The sequence below is a fragment of the Vombatus ursinus genome, unplaced genomic scaffold (genome assembly GCF_900497805.2).
Source record: "Vombatus ursinus unplaced genomic scaffold, bare-nosed wombat genome assembly UNPS02014832.1, whole genome shotgun sequence".
NCBI classification, from domain to species: Eukaryota; Metazoa; Chordata; class Mammalia; order Diprotodontia; family Vombatidae; genus Vombatus; species Vombatus ursinus.
This window is the reverse complement of record NW_020954610.1, coordinates 23,347,512-23,372,564: the sequence shown is the minus strand read 5'-3', so window position 1 is coordinate 23,372,564 and position 25,053 is coordinate 23,347,512. Positions and strand designations below refer to the sequence as shown.

At 34.4% G+C, this 25,053-nt stretch overlaps 1 pseudogene; it reads left to right on the top strand.

Moving 5' to 3' along the window:
- Positions 1-17,397: 17,397 nt before the first annotated feature.
- On the top strand, positions 17,398-17,706 carry LOC114025645 (annotated as a pseudogene).
- Positions 17,707-25,053: the final 7,347 nt, after the last annotated feature.

Here is a 25,053-nt window from a genome sequence, read left to right as displayed (position 1 = left end):
TTTCAATTTCATATGAACTTCTGGAAACATGCCATTATTTCAAATTACTTTTGATTATATTTCAAATTCGATTAATTATATTCTAGCAAATAAATAGCACCTTACATGGCATTTTAGCTCTCTTAACTACTAACACAATGTTGAATACATGGTAGTTACACAATAAAGTTTGAGAAAACAAAACATAAAACATACGACCCTGTTAGCCATTGGGTATTAGATTTTTTTAAGAAAAAAAAAAGACTGTCCCTACCATAATGAATTTTACAACCCAAATACATTACCAGTAAAGGAATTTCCCTTAACATGTAGCACACTGATGTACACACAGCAAGTGTTTAACAAATATTTGTGTAAATTTAATTTGGTTGAATCATTCACAGTTCAAATTTATAAGAAGAGAAATATTGGGAAAATTAGTTGAGAAGCTTCCTATGATCCATTAAATTGATCAATTTAAAAACATTTACTAAATGGCTTATATATGCCAGGTGTTCTATTCAGTATAAGGGATTAAAAACAAAAATGAAACAATTCCTGTTCTAAAGGAGTTTCCAGTAAAAGCAGAAGTCCTATCCATTCTAGATTCACCTCAATATATCTAAAAACAAACAAGTCCTTTTTCTGTCTGCCTCAGTTTATTGAAAATTTCTTTAAAATATGTTTTTGTTTTGTTACGCATTTCACAATTACATGTAAAAGAATTTTAACAATCATTATTTAAATTTTGAGTTAAAAATTCTCTCCCTCCATTTTGCTCCTCTCCCTCCTTGAGAAGGCAAGCAAATTGATATCAATTATACATGTGAAGGCATGCAAAATATATTTCCCTATTAGCTATGTTGCAAAATAAAACACAGATTTTTTTTTTATGTTTAAAAAAGTACACTTCAGTCTGCATCCAGAGCTCTTCAGTTCTCTCTCTGGAAGTGGACAGCATTTTTCATCATGGACCCCTTGTAATTGTCTTAGATCATTGTATTGATCAGAGTAGTGAAGTTTTTCACAGTATAACAATCATCAAAATATTGCTGTTAGTATGTATAATATTCTCTTTAATCTATTCACTTCACTTTACAGAAGTTCATGTCTTCCCTACTTTTTCTGAAAACATCTAAGTCAGTACTTGGTATGCCACAATAATATATTATCATATATCACAACTTGTTCAGGCATTTCCCAATTTATGGACATCTCTTCAATTGCTAATTCTTTGCCACCACAAGAAGGGCTGCTAAAATTTTTTTTGTACATATACGTCCTTATCCCTTTTTAAAAAAAAAAATTGGGGGGGGGATATAGACCTAAGAGTGATATTACTGGTTAAAGGGCATGCACAGTATTAGATCACTTTGTGCATAGTTCCAAATTTCTCTCCAGAATTATTGGATTAGTTCAAAACTCCATTAGCAGTGCATTAATGTCCTAATTTTTCCACATCCCCTCTAGCATTTGTCATTTTCCTTTTTTTGTCATGTTAGCTAATCTGAAGATGTGAGGTGGTACCTCAGAGTTCTTTTAATTTACATTACTCTAATTAGTAGTGATTTAGGACATTTTATATGACTATTGATAGCTTTGATTTCGTCTTCTAAAATCTGCCTGTTCCTATCCCTTAATCAATTTTTAACTGGGAAATGGTTCTCATTTGTATAAATTTGACTCAGCTCCCTATATATTTGAGAAATGGAGCCTTTATCAGAGAAACTTGCCATTAATTTTCCACCAGTTTCTCATTTTCTTTTTAATTTTGGCTGCATTAGTTTTATTTTGCCAAAAAGTTTTAATTTCATGTAATCAAAATCCCCATCTTGCTTCCTCTAATCCTCTCCACCTTTTATTTGATAATAAACTCTTCCCTTGGATTTCATAGGTCTTATAGGCACATTTTCCCATGCTCCCCTAATTTACTTGTGATATCACTTTTATCTAAACCATTTATCCATTTTGACCTTATCTTGGTTTGTAGTATAAGATGTTGGTTTATGATTAATTTCTGCCAAACTGCTTTCCAATTTTCTTGGTAATTTTTGTCAAATGTTGAGTTCTTGTCTCAAAGGCATGGATCTTCGGCTTTATCAAATACTAGTTACTGTGGTGCTTTATTACTATGTATTGTGTACCTAATAAATTCCACTGTTCCACCATTGAATTTCTTAACCAGTACCAGACTGTTTTGATGATTACCAATTTTTAATACAATTTGAAACTGGGAACTACAAGACTGACTTCCTTCTCATTTTTTTATTGATTATTTTTTTCCTTGGCCTTTTGTTTCCCAGATGAATTTTTCTAGTTATATAAATAATTCTTTGTTAGTTTGATTGATGTGGCACTGAATAAGCAAATTTACTTAGGTAGTATTGTTATTTTTATTATATTGGCTCAGTTTACCAATAAGCAATCTATACATCTCAAATTGTTTAAATCTGTATTTGTTTGAAAAGTGCTTTGTAATTGTGTTCATATCACTCCTGTGTTTGTCTTGACAGATTGACTCCAAAATATTTTATATTGATTCAAGTTATTTTGAATGGAAGGGCAAGTAGGAAGTATAGTAGATAGAGTGTTGGGTCTGGAATTAAGTACACTCATCTTCCTGACATCAAATCAGATACTTACCAGCTTTGTGACCCTGGGCAAGTAACTTAACCATATTTGTCTCATTTTGCTCATCTGTAAAATGAGCTAGAAAAAAAAATGAAAAGCATTCTAGTATCTTCTCCAAGAAAATCTCAAATGACATTACAAAAAGTTAAACATGACTGAAAGGACTGAACAACAACAATAATTTTAAAAGGAATTTATTACTTGCTGCTGGTTTTTGTTGGTAGTATATAGAAATGTTGATGATTTAGGAGGGTTTGTTTTATACCCTACAGCTTTTCTAAAGTTGTTAATTATTTCTTAGTTAATTCTCTGGGGTTCTCTATGTATACTGCCATATCATCTACAAAAAGTGATAGCTTTGTTTCTTCATTGGTTATTTTTATTCCTTCAATTTTTGTTCCTTTTCTTATTTCTCTGGTACAATATTGAATAATAGTGGTGATCATGGACATCCTTACTTCACCTCTGACCTCATTGGGCAACCTCAAATTCACCTTTATTATAAGATATTGCTTAGCCTTATTTTAAGATAGATACTACTTATCATTTTAAGAAAAGCTTAACTGATTCCTGTGTTTTCTAGTCTTTTTAAATAGGAATGGGTGTTGTATTTTATGCAAGGCTTTTTCTGCATCTCATGAGATAACCATAAGAATTTTGTTGTCTTTGTTATTGATATGGCTAATTATTCTGCTAGTTTCCCTAATATTGAACTAGCCTTTCATTTTTGTAAAAATCCCACTTGGTAATAGTGTATTATCTTTGTAATATATTGATGTAATCTCCTTGCTAATATTTTATTTAAAATTTTTGCATTGGTATTTATTAAGGAAATTGGTCTGTAGTTTTCTTTTTCTGTTTCTGCTCTCCTTGGTTTAGACATCAAAACAATACTTGTGTCATAAAAATAATTTGATAGGATTCCTTCCTTCTCCACTTAAAAAAAGTTTATATAGTATTGGGATTAATTGTTCCTTAATTATTTGTAGAACTCACTTGTAAATGAATTTGGTTTGGGAAGTTTCTTCTTGGGGAACTAATTGATGGTTTGTTCAATTTATTTTTTTAAGATAGGGTTATTTAAGTATTCTATTTTCTCTTCTGTTAATCTCAGCAGTTTATATCTTATAAATGTTCACTAATTTCACTTAGATATTTCTGTTTTGTCTCTGACATCTGCTTTGGACCAGTTCCTTTTTTTCTCCATAGGCAAAAAAGAGTGGGTTCCTTCTTAGTTAAGATTTTTGAAATTTGAAGTTTTTGCTCAACTTCCTAGCCAAGGCCATCACACTGTGGGGTGATTGCTTAGCCTGGCAAAATGTTCTAAAGGTACAGATAAGTCATGGTGGAAGAAGAGATAGAGTTGGGGACTCAGACATAATGCAGAGCTGAAAAGACAATGGCACTAAGGAATTGAGGCTGCCTTTTTGACCTTAGGATTCTAGTATAGGAACATTTTGTAATACCTTTGTTCTTTTCAAAGTTTTCTAATTGAATTCCACTTTACCAGATATTATTACTGATACATTTACATTTTTATATTTGTTGCTTAGTATTTTTAGACCAAACTTTAATTTTAAAACTGGCCATACAGAATGATGGTTATATATTATAGACAGATCTATAACTAGATAAAAATGATAGATCGGTATAGATGTAGATTACATTAAATGTGTTACCTGTAAGCAACATACCCATTTATTGGATGGGGGGGGTCTCAATTCGCTCTCTGTTTTAATGATACAATTTAGAATATTTTATTGGTATAAGTTAAGAAATTCTATTCATCTGTCATATCTTTTCTTATTATTCTTGATATTCTCTATGAGTACTAAATGTACCTTAACCTTCTGCATATAATTTATCTATTAAATCAATTAAATGAAATAATTTACATTTCTATTTTAAATGATAATTAGCAGTGAGATAACTGGATTCATCAAAGTATTAAAGTTATAATTCCATAATTTAAAAATTATATCATCTAATTGATCACTCTTAATCTTTATATGTGCAACTACATTGTATATTCTCTCCACATGCAGAGAATTGCCCAATCATACCTATTGTAGAGGAATTTTCCTCTCATATGGTCTTCAAATTTCCATTTTTGGGGTAAGGAATATCTTCTTGGACCCAACTCTAATATTTTTACTTCTTAATTTATCTCCCAAATATGATTTGTCCTTAATATCCATTAATTGCTTTACTCAGTTTTATCCTACCATTAGATTTTTTCTTCAATTTTATTTTTGTTATCTCTTAATATTTTTGACTACATATATTCTATATATCATCACTACAATTCATCTTTTCAGTCTTTGGATGTCATTTTGTAATTTCACCAATTATCCTATCATCTCTTCTAGTGTGTGTTTAACCAAATTAGTATCTTCCTTTAATTCTTCTGATATGTTACTTATGTAATTTAGTTTATCTTTTGATATTTCTTCTGTCCCCTTCATTGATGGTACAACTTGTATGTCTGGAGCAATGTCATCTCTCAAGTGTGTTTTGTTAAGAAAGTTATATATTCTGAAATTTTCCTTTTGTATTTATTTCTAGTTTCTCTATTCAAGGATCAGAATAGGAGAATAGGAACATTTGTCAAATGTGATTTAGGGGAACATTTGGTCAAGTTTAGATATAGCATTAGAATCAGTGACTTCAAGGAGTCTGATTATTGGTAGCAGAAGGGAGAACCTGGGAATTCTTTCAAATGGGAGGCATAAGCTGAGCATACATATTTATCTTTAACTGAGATAAAACAGAAGATAGGGAAATTGTTTTGAAGAGAGAAGGCAATGGGGTGGAGCAGTAAGTAGACTCATATCTGGGAGGATCATAGAATCAAAGAGATAGAAAAGAAGACAGAGTGGTGATAGATACAGACAGGTAAATAGATGATAGCAAGCTAGCTAGCTAGATATTTAGCACTTACTTTATGACAAGCACTACTGTAAGCACTGGGATAGAAATACAAACAAATATGACATTACTTATTCACAAGGAACTTAAATTCTAATGAGAGAAGAGAATACACTAAGGAGGGATAGAAATGAGTGGGAGCAAAGCAGATGTCAAGAAGGGGGAGAAGTCCAGAGAGTAAAATGAGGACTAGAGTGAAGCATGGCTGAGAGTCATCCTGAAATTGTGACTACCACAAGTTGGAAGTACGGACATCTATTACAACTTACTAATTTAATAGGTGAGTAAACAGATGTCCTGAGAAATTAGATGACCTCCCCAGGATTACAAAGGTAGCAAGTGCAATGTTCACAAAAAAATCCCAGGACCTTTGCTTCCAAATCCCTAGCCCCCTTTTGTCTCCTTTGAGGAATCAAAGCTATGGGTCAATGAAAAAATAAAGGAGACATGAATGTTGGGAGTGAACAGGCTGTAGCATATCTCTAGCAATAAATTATGTGCAAAAAAAGTGTCATGAAACACATAAAAGAAATGCATGACTGAAAAAGAAGATAGGTTGGTCATGTAGGAGAGTAAAGAATATCAGATAGATAAAACACATTCTGAATTGATATCTACTTCATGTCAAAATGTCTGTATTGGGGATGCATGTAAATAGAAAGAATAGGCAACACTGAGAAAAGGTACAAATCTGAACATTTTTGCACCCTTTCGCATATACTTCACTATAGGAAGGGGAAAAAAATGCACACTACCTGATATATGCATAACAAGTCAGTCTTTTCCATCACAATTCACAAAGAAACTAAAATCAGGGCCCAGAAGAGGTAAAAAAAATCAACATATATTAGTAATGGGAGTTGTTGTGATAGCAAAGATTAGTAGTGGTAACAGGGAAAAGCAGCAGTAACAACTAACAAGCAATTAGACATCCAGACAAAAGTGGGATGATGAGAATAGGAATGGTCACCAGAGGTCTAGGAATTTTTCAAACCATGACTTATGTTTTTTTTTTTTTGGAAATGAAAAGAGGAAAGTCGAGAGGAGTGGGAACAGTTGACACTATTGCCCAGGAGGAGCTTAGCCTAAGAATCTTTAGTGCTATTATATGGAGATAAATGAAGGACAGATGATATCCCTCTATTCAAGTCTGGAACTGGGAAAGGAAAGTTAGACAGACATCCAAGTGATCTGGCACTTTCTCTGTTTTATCTATTGAAAAAAAAATAAGTAACATTTCTTTAGAAGAACAATTTCTCAGCCTGTTGTTTGGTACTTGCCATAATCTGGTCTAAGCCAACATTTGAACTATTCATTTGCAGAGAACCTCTGTTCTACTTAAATAGGGAACCTCAATATATTTTCAGTGTTTCATCATTTCCTGTTACCATATTCTTGATCAAACTATTCTTTCTCCCTAGAATGAACCCATTGTTCCTCTGTAAATCCTACACCTCCAATAAAAATGAACTACTGAGAAGCTTTCCCAGTTCAGTCTAAATTAACAAAATATGAAATAATCTTTTCCTCTTCTGAAATCCTGGATATTACCTATACCTCTAATTAGGTACTTATCTTGTACTGCCTTTTATGAAACAACCGTACTGATTCTTTTCATGACTCTAGAGAGATCTTGATTTCTCCCTTTGACATTTAATAGATGTGTGACCATATGCATCATAATTTCACTGAACCTTGTTTTGCTCATCTGTTCTCTAAACTCTGTGTCTATCTCCACTCCAGTATCATTCTATCTTGAAAGATATTCCCATTCTATCAGCCTTCGAACTCTGAAGAATGTTTCTGGTCCTATGGCTCCCTTCTCTAACTGATGAGTTCCTTTCTAAAACCTCCAATTTGTGGAGGTATCTAATCCAGCCAGGCATCATCATCTCCTGACTTACTCCTAACTCAAGACTTTACTAATGTTTCCTTTATCTAGTTCTTCCCTTTGCCTCTAATGTATAAGCTTCTTGAAGGTAGAGACTGTCTTTCTTTTGACTTGAATTTGTATTCCTAAGATTTAGTATAGTGTTTGGCATGTAGTAAGCACTTAATAAATGCTTCATTTATCTTATGTTTCATTTGTAAAACAGAAATGATAGTGCCTGCAGGAGGTAATTGTGAGGACAAAGTAAAACAATTCATGTGAAATACATTTCTTGCCAACCTTAAATTCTAAGTAATTATTCGTTCTTTTTTTTTTTTTTTGGTTATGGGCCTTGTCTCTAACTAGATTTTAAGCTCTTAAGGGCATCTTAAAGTTAGTCATATCCCTCACAGTGCTATTCCTCTTGTTCCTTGAACATAGTAGGTGATAAATAACTATTTATTAAATTACTAGAGGAAAAAAGATAAATGACATACAATATACGGGAAAGAACAGAGGACTTTTCTAACTAGTTTGAAGACCTGGATATTACACTCTGTGAGGTAAGCTAAGCCATTTAACTTTGATTAACTTTTATTGGGCTTTGATTTCTTAATCTGCAAAATTAAGGGTTTGGCTAAATGGTCTACAAGATCTCTAGCACTCTTTGATTATATAGTAAGATCAACAAAGCATTTGCACACTATGTGACACTATAAAGAGAAATATAAATGAAGACAAGGTCTTTTGGAATTATGATTAAAAATAATTTTCTACTTCTTTACTTTTGGCATTTTAACAACAGAACATTTATCTCTGGAACAACTAAGCAAGTGTTCCCACCTAATTTTCCTTAAAAAAAAGATCAGATTCTCTTGAAATATCAAAAGGGGCTGTCATTGTTTTTCTATAATGTCCATAGGTTATATTCCAAAGGAAGAATCAGGGTAAGCATCTAGATTGTTGTGTGTAAGTTCCAGACAGGCATAGATTGGTGAGCCAAAAAGGTCTGAGATGATTGAGTCAATCACTTTACATTTAATTGAGGATTTAAATTAAATGAGGAAACTAAGTCATTTTTCATTCATTTCTTTTGCTCCTTGCAAAAGTCTGAATGGAAAAGGGAAATGGTCAGCACATCGCTCTTTTAACTTTCCTTTCACTCACCTTTCCCATTCCTTCAGTGGGGATGGTTGATGGCCAGAATGTAAAAACTATAAGAAAACTTCAAAATAGCTCATCATGAAATGTCTTAATGAATTTAGTTTATAAAACACTCTCAAGTAGCTTCAGAATGATTATTGGTTAAGCAAAATTTGTTTCTTTTATTTTTAACTTTGCATGTAAATGTTTTATAAATGTAGATGGATAAATAATATATGATATTAATATATATATGTATGCACATATATAGGAATAGTGATTTTTAGAAATACTCTAATCATGTGAAAAGATTTTTTTAAATCTAACATAGACTATAAAAATCTATGTATTAAATCTTTAACAAATCATTCTTTCTTATTTCACATTTTAAAAACTAAATATACTAGCACAAACCAAGAAATGAAAACTCTGTAGATATAAATAATATATGTTAATCCTCCTTTTGTATGTCTACCAGATGGTGCCACATTATGTATAAAATAACCTCTGATTTTTTTCATTTTAAATTGTTTGAATAAACCATATCTCTAAAAAGAAAAGGCTTTTCTTTTATGTTCCACACCTCTTAGTTATTTTTTTAATGATTATCCACTAATCTTTCCCATATTGGCTAAATGCATTACTATGTATTTATTTAAGTGCATGTAGTTGTGGTTAACATCAAAAAAAGCTAAGAGCTCATTCACTATGTGATCAGAATTATCTGTCTACCCAGAAAATATTTTGTAAACATTGCCAAATGTTGGCTTCCCACAGAAAAGCGTTTATGTAATTTTTTTTATGAATGCTGAAGTGATTCCCTCATTGAGCCGATAACCAGTGCCACTGAGTTACATGAACTGAATACAAGTAAGGTTGGATATATTTATTACAGAGAATGACTCATTCAGAGTATGACCAAGGAGAGGCCATTATTTTAAGAGATTTATTACTTCCCATTTATGAAATAAACCCAGTAGCAACTTATGCATAATGAAGTAGATTCTTGCTAGTTTATATAACTATCAGACACTGTGTTGAGCATTATTGGGAATAGATTTTTATGTGAGCTTTTAGTGTACGGAACAGCCAATTCACAATATTCTTATACACAAAGAGGTCCTGCTTTTTGATTCTTCAAATATAATTTTTCAGTACCTATTCACCAAGTTAACACAGTCTAGGGCTTGCCGACATCTAAAGAATGCTCCTCATTGTAAAGACTTTTAAATGTGTAAAGGTTTTCAATGTATTAACTGAGAATCATTCATGGTTTTGTAAAGACTTCCCCAGGTAATCAAGAGGCTGCAATTTTTGGCAAATACTTACAATAAATATAAATTTTTAGATGATATTTATATCACTTTTAAAGGAATTCCTAGGAAAGAAATTCCCTCAAATTTAGCGTCTTAGTGAATTGCATGGGGGCACAAAGAGGTTAAGTGACTTGCCTGGAGTTACATAACTGGTATGTTTCAGAGGTAGGAAAGAATTCTGGTTCTTCTTAACTTCAAGGTACCTTTTTAATGCAGGAGTTATTAACATGGGCTTCATATGCTTTTGTGTTTATGTAAAAGTATGACTGTATAACAAAGGAAGGCAGTTATGTTGGCATATATGTATATACATATATAAGTATATATACACACATATGCATATGTGATGGTCAATATAATTTTATTTCCTTTGCAATACTTTATGTTTTATATTATTCATTTAAAAACATAATTCTTATGACTCCATATATTTCAAAGTCCATGTCAAAAGTGTTCATGACATACAAAGGTTAAGAATGCTCATTCTATCCATATGATATATTATCATAGATACAGAGCCTTCTTTCGTATAGCTGGGTGAGAGAAGGTTTGTCAGGAGATTCCAGATGAATTAAATGTCTAGATAACAGATCAATGAGGTTCTAAGGTTTTTCAGTATTCAGACTTTCAGTGCTTGTGTTCCTAGACTGTAGAAGGCATGAAACCTTGAGTTGACTGTATTAGAATTATTCATAAGTTATATAGTATATAAACCTGAGAGTACCCCAAATTCCAGAGTTCAGAGACACAAGGGAATACACAAAGGATGAATGAATCCCTATCAAGAGCTAATAATATTTTTCCATACCTTCCTGTTTTCTCAAGTGACTACAAAGATATCTTTCCCCTAACTCAGAGCTGGATATCTTGCTATTTATGGGACAAGAGAGATGTGATTGAGCTTTTAGCCAACTCCCACCATTTGCCTCCTTCACTCATACACATATGCTATTGAATGAAGATGGAGAAAAAATTGCATCACTGTTTTGACTGGGTGCACTACAAATTTATGTTACACAACCTGAACTGAACCCTTACTGCTGCTAGGCAAACCTACTATACTTCTCTTATCAACTTACAATCCTACTCTTCATGGAAACTCTTCCAAACCTTTTGATCCCTCCTCAAACCTCCCATGGTTCCCCTCCCCCTACTGTCTAAGCTGAGAACCTTGTCTCATATTCTACAAAAAATACTTTGGCCATTCCCTGTGAGCTCCTTCTTGTCCCCTCTTCCTTATCTTCTACCATTCAGATGCCTTCTCCACTATCTCTTCTTTCATCTCTCCCTCATTTGATGAAGTATCCTTACTCCTCACCAAGGCTAGCCCTTGTACTTGCTCAAATTATCCCATTTCATCTCATCTCCTTTGATAGATTTCCCCTTCGGTTATCCCTACTCTTTCACTTATTTTTGATGTCCTTGTTTATTGGTTCATTTCTTACTGCCTAAGACATGCCCAAGTCTCCCCCATCCTGAAAAAAAAGTTTCACTTGATTCTACTATCTCTGTTAACTATTGTCCTATATCTTTTTCACCCTTTATAGCTAAACTCCTTCAGAAGATCATCTACAACAGGGGCCTTCGCTTTCTCTTCTCTCTCTTCTTGACCAATTTATAATCTTACTTCTGACCTTATTATTCCACCAAAACTCTTCTCTCCAAAGCTACTAACAATCTTTTAGTTACCAATTCCAATGACCTTTTCTCTATCCTCATTCTCCTTGACCTCTCTGCAACCTTTGACACTGTTGATCACTTCTCCGTGATATTCTCTTCTTCCTAGGTTTTCAGTACATCACTCTCTCCTGGGTTTCCTATCTAATCTCTCTCTCTCTGTCTCTGTCTCTGTCTCTGTCTTTGTCTCTCTCTCCTTTGCTGGATGCTTTTCCAGATCTTGTCCTCTAACTATAGGTATCCCTCAGATTTCTGTCCTGGGCTCAGGACTTTTTCTACTATTTCACTTGGTGATTTCATCAGATCCTAGGGGTTTAATTACCATCTCTATCCTGATGATTCACAAATCAACCTAGTCTGCCCAAATTCCCTGCTGACCTTTAATCTTGCATCTACCACTCCCTTTCAGATAAGATGTCTAGTAGGTATCTTAAAGTAAATATGCCTAAAACAGAAATCATTATAATTTCCCCCAATCTCTGTTTACTTTATCATTGTAGAGAGCAACACTACCCTTCCATTCTTTTAGGCTTGCAACCTAGGAGTCATCTTGAACTCCTTATTATTTCTTATCCCAATGATTTCAAAAATAAAAAGGTCTAATCATTTCACACATACACACCCCCTCAATAAACTCCATTGGCATCCTACTGACTCTAGGATCAAATACCAAATGCTTTATTTGAAAGTTAAGGCCCTTCCTAATCCAGCCCCCTCTTACTTTTCCAGTCTTCTTACACCCTGGTCCCCATCACATACTCTTTAATCCAATGATACTGGCCTCCTTGTTGTTCCATTAACAAGACACTCATTTTCTTGTAGATGGGCAATTTCTCTGGATGTCCTCCATGTCTAGAACTCTCTTACTCCTCTGCTCTGACTGTCGACCTCTCTGGCTTCCTTTAAGTCCCATATAAAACTTCATTTGCTATAAGAAGCCTTGCCTTCTCCCACTGGTACATTCCTTCTCTGGCTTCTCTTTTTTTGGAGAGGCCCAGGATGGCCTCCTGTCATTCCTTTCCAGGATTTGTTCCTTCCTTTCAACTCCATTTTGTGTGTTATTTTCCCCTTTTAGGATGTAAGATTCTTGAGAGTAGGAACTGTATTTTTTTTTACCTATAATGTATTTGTATCCTCAGGGCTTAGTGCAGTGCCTGGCACTTAATAAGTGCTTAACAAATGCTTATTTTCTTCTCCAGGGACAGATGGATTTACAAGTGAATTCTATCAAACATTTAAAGAACAATTAATTCCAATACTATATAGACTATTTGGGAAAATAGGTGAAGAAGGAGTCTTACCAAATTCTTTTTACAATATAAACATGATGCTGATACTCAAACCAGGAAGAATCAAAGCAGAGAAAAAAATTATAGACCAATTTTTCTAATGAATATAGATGCAAAAATATTAAATAAAATATTAGCAAATAGATTACAGCAACTTATACCAGGTAGGATTTATACCAGGGATGCAAGGCTGGTTCAATATTAGGAAAACTATCAGCATAATTGATCATATCAACACCAAAACTAACAGAAACCACATGATCATCTCAATATATGCAGAAAAAGCTTTTGACAAAATACAACACCCATTCCTATTAAAAACACTAGAGAGCATAGGAATAAATGGAGTCTTCCTTAAAATAATAAATAACATCTACCTAAAACCTTCAGCAAGCATCATATGTAATGGGGACAAGCTAGAAACATTTTCAATAAGATTGGGGGTGACACAAGGATGTCCATATCACCACTGTTGTTCAGTATTGTAATGGAAACGTTAACTTTAGCAATAAAAGAAGAAAAAGAAATTGAAGGTATCAGAATAGACAATGAAGAAACAAAGCTATCGCTCTCTGCAGATGATATGATGATATACTCAGAGAATCCTAGAGGATCAAGTAAAAAACTACTTGAAATAATAAACAACTTTAGCAAAGTTGCAGGCTCTAAAATAAATCCACATAAATCATCATCATTTCTATATATTACCAACAAATGCTTATTTACTTCCTTCCTTCCTAGATGTTTTAAATGGGTCACTCTCAGTTTCACAAACTACAATTTGCAAATAAATCTCTCATATCTAATTAAGGTTTCATGCTCTTTATAATAATAATACTTACCTCTTAGGATTGTTGTGAGGATGAAATGAAATAATAATTGTAAAACACCTAATACAATCCCTGGAACACAGTAAAACTATATAAATGTTGACTATTTTTCTTATTATTATACAATGGAAAGAGTGCTGGGCTGAGATTCAGGAGAGCTGAATTTGAACCATATAACATATACTCATAGATAGAGAACTAGAAATGACTTTAGGGATTACCTAGATCAACAACTACCTAGATCTTCATTTTACTAATGAAGAAACTGAGCCATAGGAAAGTTGTGTCTTGCTCAAGATCATATAAGTAATAAGTTTCAGCAGTGGGATTTGATATGACATCCACTGACTTCAAAGCAAATGTTCTTTCAATTAGGTAAGCTACTAACTCCTAACTCTCTGGTGAATTATATATTTGTAAAATGGTGGATATAATGCTTTAATTTTGCCTACCTTTAAGGCTATTGTGAGGAAAATTTATAAACTTAAAACATTATACATTATTATTTAGTAAAAGAAGAGTATTAATATTAAATAACACCTTAAAATAGTATTGCAAAAAGTGATACTTGACAAAGCAGTGGAGTTGATATTTGTCAATCAAAAAGATGAAATGGAAAAGATGAAACCTCTTGGGAGAGAAAGACAGGATTTATTTAGATGACTTGTTTTTGGAGGGATAGAGTGTGCCCGAGAACAGCCTGGTTCATCAAGTTAGGAAGGTTTTAAACCAAAATTGACAGGCATGCTTCAGAAAAGCCCATAGGTAAGTAGCACACACAGGAGTCTAAAAAAAGTCTGCAATATATTAAAAGAAAGAAAAAAGAAGACAAAAAGGTGTGAAGAAAAGTAGAGAATAACAAAGCTGAAACTCAATGTGGTGTCTATATTAAAATGGGGCAATAGTATTGGTGAAGGTATAAAAATTCTTGAAAAGCTCAATTGTAGGATTCCAGTGTTGTCAAGAGTAAATCTAGAAAATTTTCATGGCTTTGACACTGACTGTCAGGGTAGCTAAAAGGAATATATTCAACCCCACCTCAAATATCAAGTCAGGTTTATAGATAGTTCCCATAGAGTAGAAAAAAAAGGCAGTTCAAGGAAAATTAAAAAAAAAGAGACTTGACTTCAGGGCATTTTCTGTGTGTTCTGTTGGTCTAATTCATAAAAGATAGAAAGAAACCTATTAACTTGGGGTTTATTGGCTAGATTTCTTTCTCAATGACCAAGCCTTAAACACAATTCACTCTGGATTTCAAGGATTGGACTTAGTGGTTACTTTTTGGGCCCTCATAGTTCTGAGTGAGTAAATAGTAACTGTTGCTCCTTCGGTGAACAATGCTGAGGGTCCGTTCTGAGTTTGATTTTTTTTTTTATTAAAGGGGCCATCCCTTGCTCAGCTCATCTTGTCTTTTCCTGTCCTGTCTTGTCCTGTCCTGTCCTGTCCTCTCTTCTCCCATTACCTGAGGGTGTTCTGCCCAAAGAAAGGTAAATTTTGGTAGCTGAAAGCTACCTAGTTTACTTGAGGTTTACTGACTAGATTTCTTTCTCAAAGACCAAGCCTTAAACCCAATTCACTCTGGAGCACATGGATTGCATATCAATAGGTCCCTCCTCAAGCACCACTTACTGGTTATTTTTGGGTCCTTCTGGTTCAGAGTGCATGTAAATAGTAACTTTCTCTTTTGGTCAGCAACTCTGAGGGTCTTGCCCTCCCAGTTTGATTTTTTTTTTAATTAAAGAGGCCATCCCTTGACTCACTTCTTAAAGAGTCCTACTCATGGAATGGGCATTGCCTCACTCAAAGTCAGAACCTGAAAAGACCTTAGCTTAAAAGGGCCAAGGTTTCCCATTGCATCCTGGGCCATCTCCAGTCATCCTGATCAATATTTGGCCACTGAACCCAGATGACTCTGGAAGGGAAAGTGAGGCTGGAAACTTTGCACAGCCCTTCACCTTGATGTCATGGCCCTTTTTGAGAATGAAGGACAAACCACATCCACAAGACATACAGTCCATCACTTAGAAAACTTTGTACTCAAATTCTCTGTACTTACAAACTACTCACTATAGGTTGTGCTTTTATGGTGGAATTTTAGGAATACAAAGTTTATTTCAATTTCAATCAATAGGGTAGAACTTAATTTTCAGGGCAATTATTTTCATAAGTAAGTAAGAGGTCAAGGTGTTACAATTATTTTAATAATTACAATGTTTGTTCAAGAGAGAAACCAACTATAGAGGAATATTTAGTAAATATATTACAAATTATGATTTATAGTATAATTTCTGATACTCTTCAGAATCTGAAGACTCTAAAGAAAAGGAAATTTAGAAATGGTGATAGACTTCAGAAGTTTTGTAAAATGTTTTCTTCATATTTTATGTTTTTGTGAGAATATTATTTCTAAATCTACTTATTTTCATTTCCAAAATATACTTCTTTTTCAGATATACTCATAAATTTATTCCTAAATTATGGATATGAATTAAACCAATAGTTAATTTATACATACATGCACACACACACACACACACACATATATACACGCAAACATAAATTTTTCCACACATATATATATATATAATATGAATCACAAAATACTATTGAGAGACATAATTTCTGCATAGTTAATAATTTTATTAATTATGGCTAGCCAATAATAAAAGGATGGTAATTTAGCTGTCTCTCATAAACAAAACACCCCTCCTGGAGGCCTCTTGATACCCTTGGAAAAGTGAATGTTCCTGACAAGTGGCTATCAACTCTGATTGGTTAACAATTAATGAGAGAATGAATATTATAATGAGAAGTAGACCTATTCTAATGAAAGTATGGGAGACTTGACTTTGATTATGTCATTCTTACTCCCAGACTTTCCCCCATCCCTCCCCTGCCTAAGGCAATCTAGACAAAGGATATATCCCTCACAAAACCAGAGAACAGAATGGGCCAGAATTCACCTAGATTAGATTCTCTTTGTAAGATTTTTTTTTCTAGTTGCAAGAGTTAACAATTCTAGATCTAATTGGTTAAATTTTTGAGCAAGGTCAGTAATGTCTTTCAAAGACTGGCTGTATTAAGCTAATCTGTGAGTAGTCATAGCTGCCCCACTGGGGACCCAACTGGCCAGTTCCATTTAGGCACCATTTCTTCTTTCCTCCCTTCTTCTCTCCCTCCCTCCCTTCTTCTCTCCCTCCTTCCCTTCCTTCTTTTCTTCTTTCTTTCCTTCTTTTCTTTCTTCCTTTCTTTCCTTCTCTTCCTCCGTCCTCTCCTTCTGTCCACATAGAGTCATACCCTTAGATGAGGGTGCTCTGCCCAAAGAAATATGAATTTCGATCACTGAAACTTTACAAGATATCTCGGGGTTTATGGGCTATATTTCCTTTTAAGGACCATGCCTTAAGTCCAAATCATGCTGGATATCATTGATTGGCTAACAATAGGTCACAGCCCAAGCCTCATTTGGTCACTGTTTGGGTTCTGATGGCTCAGAGAGAATGTAAATAGCAATTGTTTCTGTTTTGGCTGGAAACCCTGAAGGTATTCCCTTCTCAGATTGATTTTTTTGACTAGATAAAAGAAGCCATTCATTGCCTCATTTCTTACCTAGGCTTAATCATTGAATGGATGTTGTCTCAGACAAACTGAGACCTAGGAAAGACCTTAGCTTAAAAAGGCCAAGATCAAGTCCTTTGGCCTGCCCTGGAAACAGTACATTCCTGTGGGTTGCCATGGGTAGCAAGATGTTTGTGGCCCCCTGGGTCATGCAGGTAGTCAAGCCACACACTCCACTAATAAGTTTCTCTGACAGAAAAGACTACCCCTAACTGAATGTACCAGGATCTTTAAAATCATCTGTGCTTCTGTCTCACTCTTCTGCAATATCACAGCATTCTGTGGGTGGTAAATCGTCAGGTTTGCCAATGAATCATGGTCCATCAGATACTGCTGAAATAGTAAAAACATTACTTCAGAAATACAGGGGGAAACTCATGTCTCCAGAAAAGATTGACTTTATTCAAGGTGGAGGTCTGGAGTAATCACTGACAAGCCTGTTATTTATGATTGTCAGATAAAGAGTGGCCATCTTCACAATAAAAGCCTTCAAAAATGACTAATGTTAAATTGTATATGAAACCAATTTCATATAAGATTCTGTTTAAAATGAAGGGTAGAAAATTTAGATAGACATTTATATATCCTGATTTGTTTCTAAGTAAGTTTGTCTATAAGCTAACCAGAGGGTTTGAGTTATTGTTTCTTAAAGTGAAGCTTGCACAGCCCTCCTTGAATAAAATCCAATTCACTTGCAAGTCATGACATCACCTTCCTAATATCATTGTCCTCTTTAAGATCAAGGACCAACAACAAGAATTAACCTACAAAGTTTTGTTTCTGAATGAGGAAATAGAAAGAAAATAATTAATCTTAATTAACAATTTACTATTAATATAAGAGAGAAATAATCACTTCTCCCAACAGCAATATAATGACAGCAGAGACCAGTAAGAGTCTTATTTATGAATGTACAAAGGTGACAAGGGTGAAGGTGAAAAGTGTGCTAGTGGTAACAGAGAAGAGGTGGGCCTAGGGCATTATAGACAGAATCTGGTGATATCCTACATACAGATGAATTCATTTTTTAGTGGGGATTACATTACAAAATGAGAGGGTAAATGAATGTGGGGGGTGGGGAAGAAAGGAGCGGGAAGATAGAAGAGACTGTGGGATGTGCATGATCAATGTCTAAAATCAATGTCTAAAAATTACAGGAAGGTAACCCCTATGGTCTCAGAAAGAGTCTGCAGGGGAGGCAGTGTGTGAAGAGGAGTGGGGAAGTGCTGTAAAGAGGGTAAAGAAAAGAGGCCTTGATTTGAGAGTGAGAGGAAGTTTCACACATGAATGCTCCTATGGCTGAAGAAAGATTCTATGAAGTGGGATAGGGACATTAGGGACACACACTAGCAGGGTGTGGTCTGGGATGTAGTTCTTGAAAAGACTAAGCATGATATTTTGGGATGGAGGGAATTGGCAATCCTGGGAGCAACTGGCACCATGGGGAGTGGGAGGGTATAGACCCAGGATAGGAATTTTTGATGCAAATGGAGAAAATAGGGTATCCAGGGAGAAGGTATAGATCAATGGTAGACTGCATAATTAGGCATGTGTGGGGACCTACCATGTGGCGATATTCTTTCTGACACCTTCAAGATTGATGATGTCCTGGGGGTGAAGTTCAGTGAAAAAAGAGAATCCAAAGGTCGAACTCTATAAGACAATAGCAGAAACTGTCAAGAGGGAAGAGGCCAAAATGAGATATGTTGGAATTTTTGATTGAATAAATAATACGAAGAATAGAGACTAGATACTTATAGTAGTCATGGATTAGGGAATGAGTTTCTAGAGTACACTGAAAGAGTAGATGGATAATAAGAACAATGAAAGAAACCTCTTGAAAAGAGCATTAAAATGAAATTAAAAAGAAAAACTAATTATCAGGACTAGTTAAAATGGAAGAGAGAAAAGGGGAAATTTAGTTTATTGAGAGTAACAAGTGGGAGGGAGGAATTATGTAAGAAAATAAAGGCAGAAAAGAAAAAGGAATTAAAAAGTAAAACCTCAAAGAAAAAGGGTAACAAAAGATAGGAGAGGAGAAGGGAACAGGATGACTTTAAATAAGATTGAATTAAAATAATTGAAGGAACATAGCACTATCTTTACAGCAGAAGAGGGGAATATAAATCATAACTTAAAAAAAACCCAACATGAGAGATAAATGGAAATGGATTAAATAATCCAATGAAATGGAAAAAATGACAGAATAAGGAAATATAACTCTCCAACCTGTTGCTTACAAGAAAGACATTTAAAAAAACAAAGACACAAAATTAAACTGACAATATAGGAAATTAATTTTCCTATGCACCGTGATATAAAAAAGAAAAGCAGGGATTTCAATCATGCTATCTGACAAAGCAAAACCATTAAAAAATAAAAGAAGGGATAAACAAGGAAACTACATTATGCTGAAAGGAACAAAAATACCAGTAATATGTACATACATACATACATATAAACATATACATACATACATACATAATATATGTATGTCTTATATATATGCATGCCTTAGCATCCCAATTCATAGATGAAAAATTATCTGACCTACAAGGATACATAGACAGTAACATGACAGTGCAAGGAGGCTTCCATATCCCTCTCTCCATTTTGAGTAAATCTAATAGAAAGAGAAACAAAAGGGAAAAGATAAAACTGAAGAAAAATGCTGGAAAAGCTAGAGTTAGAAGACTAATCTCGTCTTCTAAATAGAACAAGAAAAATATACACATTTAGCGCCACATGGAACTTTTACAAAAATTGACTATGTTAAAGGGCATATTACAAAGAAATGTAAAAAAGCAGAGAAGTTAATAAATTTTTTACAAACTAAACCACAATAAAAATAGTGATTGAGTAACCACAAACTGAAGACAAATAGAGACTTAACAATGAAATCCTAAATACTAAGTGGTTCAAGGGGAAAAAATCATAGAAATAATAATTATGTTAAAGAAAGTGATGATGATAAAACAACATACCAAATTTTCTGGTATACACCTAAAAGAATTATCATGGGAGTGGGACTTCTGGAAGACAAGATGTAGGAGTAAGCAGTAAATTGCTGTAGCTCTCTCATACTCACCTTCAAACAACCATAAAATAGAGCCCTTAAACAAATCCTGCAGTAGCAGAACCAGCAAAAAGATAAGGTGAAACAATCTTTTAACCGCAAGAAACTTGGAAGATCCTCAAGAAAGGATGTTTTACTCTGGTGAAAGGGGAGTGCAATACAGGAAGAAACCATTTCAGCAAGTCAGAAGCAAGTCCCACCTTAGCAAACCAGTGGGAAATCCGGAGCCCCAGTGGGGTGGAGCAGGAAAATGAAAATGTCAGGACCCCCCCCCCCATGACTTAGCATAGCCATGGGACCCAGCAGACTCCTGCTCTGAGAACCACCATGTGTTTCAATGCAGCCCCAGGCAAATAGGCATCCTCCAGCAGCTAGACCTCCATGTACTGCAGCATAGCTTAGGGCAACAGGTAGATGCCAAACCAATGGATGTATAAGCAAACAGGCAGCTACCAGCCAGTATTGACCCTGCCATGTTTCAGTATAGCCCTAGGCAAACATGAAGCCTGCAGAGGGCAGGCCACCACATGCTTCAGTATAACTATGGCAAAATGCAGGAAAACCCCACCTTGCTTCAGCATACATCAGACGCAACTCCTAGAATCAAAGCTCAGCATCAGGTACACTGCTTTTGGCCTCCAGCACCACCACACCCCCTCAATGCAGCACCAGAAACTAGGGTCCCCCATGGCCCTCAGAGCAACATCACTGCAACACCAGATAAAAAACCAGGCCCTGTAGTCTCTAGCTCAAGAAGTATGAGAGAATGCCCCTTCCACCCTGTGTTTAGAGCTCAAATTTAAGAGAAAGAGAAAAGCCCTCCCAAAAAAGGAAGAGCAAAAAACAACAACAAAAAAGAATATGACCATATAAAGTTATCATGGTGACAGGGGAGACCAAGACACAAACTCAGAAGAGGACAACAATATTAAAACACCTATGTGCAAAACTCCAAAGAAAAATGGGAAGTGATGTTAAGCCCAGAAAGAATTCATGGAAGAACTCAAAAAGGAGCTTAAAAATCATATAAGAGAGGTAGAAAAAATGGGAAAAAAGTAATAATGATACAAGAGAATTATGCAAAAAGATTCAACAGCTTGGAAGAATTGGCCAAACGGAAAAGAAGATACAAAAATCCACTGAAGAAAACAACTCCTTAAAGAGTACAATCAGCCAAATGAAAAATAAAATACAAAAGCTAATTGAGGAAAACAAATCTTTAGAAAGTTAGAATTGGGCAAATTGAAGCTTATGAATCTATGAGACAACAAGACTCAATCAAGCAAATTCAAAAGAATGGAAAAAAATGGAAAATGTAAAATACTTCATGGGAAAAAAAACTGGCCTGAAAAATACAACCAGGAGAGACAATGTCAGAATCATTGGACTACCTGAAAGCCATAATCAAAAGGAGGACCTTGACAACATCTTTCAAGAAATTATCAAAAAAACACTTCCCTGGAGTCCTGGAACCAGAGGGCAAAATAGGCATAGAAAGAATCCACTGATCACTTCATAAAAGAGATCCCAAAATAAAACCTCCAAGGAACATTATAGCCAAATTTCAGAACTATCAAGTCAAGGGAAAAAAATACTACCAGTAGCCAGAAAGAAACAATTCAAATATCAAGGAGTCACAATGAGGATCCCACAGTACTTGACAGCTTCAATATTAAAGGATCAGAGATCATGGAACATAATATTCTGGAGGGCAAAAGAGTTAGGACTACAACCAAGAATCCCTTAGCCAGCAAAATTAAGCTAATACATCAAGGGAAAAAAATGGTCATTCAATGAAATAGAAGGAATTCAAGCCTTCATAAGGAAAAGACCAGAAATGAACCAAAAATTTGACCTCCAATATCAAGACTCAAGAAAAGGATAAACAGGTAAAAAGGGAAAAGAAAATAAAAGGGAGCTAAATATTTACATCCCTATATGGGAAGATGATGCATATAACTCTTAAAAACTATATTATTAACAGTACAGCTAGAAGGAATATATGTAGAGACAAGGAATGGGTATTAGGGGAATTTGAGGGAATGACAAATTAAGGGATGAGAATGAGAAGTAAAGAGTAAAGGAGTAAAGAAGTGCAGAAGGAAGGGAGAGGTAGAATGGGCTAAATTATCTCAAACAAGTAAAGTCAATTAAAGTGGAGGGCAAGATGGAAAGGTGGATGATGGGCATCCCTTGAACCTTACTCTCAATAGTATTGGTTTAAAGAGGGAACAATATGCACAATCAGTTCAATATAGAAATCTAGTTTATCTGACAGTGAAGTAGGAGGGGAGGAGATTAAGCAAATGTAGGAGGGGTGGGGACTGACATAAGAGAGGGCAGATCAGGGGAGGTGGTAGAAGCAAAACACTGATGATGTGGGAAAGGAGGGAGAGGGGAAACAGGAGGTAAAATAGGATGGAGGGAAATACACAAGTAGTAATCATAACTGTGATTGTGAATGGGATGAACTCTCTTATAAAATGGAAGCTGAAAGCAGAGTGGATCAAAAATCAGAATCCTACAACATGTTGCTTACAAGAAACACACTTGAAGCAGAGAGACACACACAGAGTAAAGGTAAGGTGCTGGAGCAGAATCTATTATGCTTCAGCTGAAGAAAAAAAAAAAAAGCAGGGGTAGCAATCCTGCCACAAAGTGAAAGCAAAAATAGACGGAAACTACATCTTGCTAACAGGTACCTTAGACAATGTAGCAATCAAATTAGAAGAATAATCAAACCATCAGATCTTTGGGGAGGGGCAAAATTCATGACCAAATAAGAGACAGAGAGCAATACAAAATGTAGAGGAGATCATATTAAATTAAAAAGCTTTTGTACAAACAAAACCAATGTAACCAAGATTAGAAGTAAAGGAGAAAGTTGGGAAACAATCTTTACAGCAAGCTTCTCTGATAAAGGCCTCGTTTCTTAAATATATAGAGAACTGAGTCAAATTTATGAGAATACAAGTGATTCCCCATTTGATAAATGGTGAAAGGATATGAACAGGCAGTTTTCAGATGAAGAAATAAGATATGTATAGGAATATAAAGAAGGTGCTCTAAATCACTTTTGATTAGATAAATGCAAATTAAAACAACTCTGAAATATCACTCATACCAATTAGATTGGCTAATATGACAAAAAAGGAAAATTGAAGAGGATGTGGGAAAATTAGGACATTAATGCTCTGTTAATAGAGTTGAGAACTGATCCAACTGTTGTGTAGAACAATTTGGAACTATGCCCAAAGGGCAATCAAATGGTGCATACTCTTTGATCCAGCAATATCACTCATAGGTCTGTATCCCAAAGAAATCATAAAAGGGAAAAGAATCTGCATGTGTAGCCCTTTTCATGATGGCAAGAATTGGAAATTGAGGGGATGTTTATCAATTGGGGAATGGTTGAACAAACTGTGGTATATGAATGTAATGGAATACCATTGTACAATAACAAATGATGAACAGTCAGATCTCAAAAAGAAAACTGGAAAGACTTCTACAAACTGATGCAAAGTGAAATGAGCAGAACCTGCAAAACACTGTGTTCACTGTCAGCAACATCATGGGATGATCACCTATGAATGACTCAGCTCTTCTCAACAACACTGTGATTCAAGACAAGTATAAAGGACTCACAAAGGAAAATGATATCCATATCCAGATAAAGCACTTATGCTCTTTTTAGTGTTTTTTTTCCCCCTTTTGGTTGGTTTCTTTTTCCACAATGGTGATGAATATGGATATATATTTTACATGATTGTATATAAACTATTTCAAATTGCCTACCTTTTAAGGAAGAGGAAAGGGAGGAAAGGAGAAAAATTTGTAACTCAAAATCTTGTAAAAATGAATGCTAACAATTTTCTTGATATGTAATCGTCAGAAAAAAGTACTATTTAAAGCAAAAACAAACAAACAAAAAAGAATCATCATGGGGAAAGTTAGATCCCTACAAACATATTAACGAAATAAAGAGAGAAAGGATTGATTAATTGAATATGAATTTTGCAAAATTTGAAAACCAATAAACAAACCCAAAACAATCAAAAAAGGGGATGCTGTTGAAAATTAGAGGAGAAATAGATAAATTGGAAGCAAAAATCATAGAAAGAATAAATAAAACTAAAAACAGGCTCTTTGAAAAGACTAATAAAATTGATAAACCTTTAGCTAATCTGACTAGTACAAATTTAAAGCAACAACAACAACAAAAAAATGAGCAAATGGAAATCACAACAAAACCAGAAGAAATAAAAAAAAGAATAAAAGAAAACAAAATACAGTCCTAATACTTATACCAGAGAAAGATAAAGCACAGAAGAAAAACTTTAGGCCAATATTGTTAATGACTATTGATTCAACATTTTTTAAACAAAATCCTGTCAAGCACACTATAGCAATTTATCCAAGAAATAATTCATTATAATCAAGTGGGATTTATACCAGTGATGGTATAAATTCAACCTCAGAAACATAATTAATATAATTAACCACAATAAAAATTGAAATATCCCAACACATGATCATCTCAATGGATACAGAAAAAGCCTTTGCCATTTAAAGCATTCTTTTTTTTTTGCTTTAAAAACCCTGCAAAAATTATGTATAGAGGTACATTTAAAAATATATCTTAAATCAAAAGTAAGCAAAATATTCAGTGAGAATATAGTAGAACTTTTACCAGTAA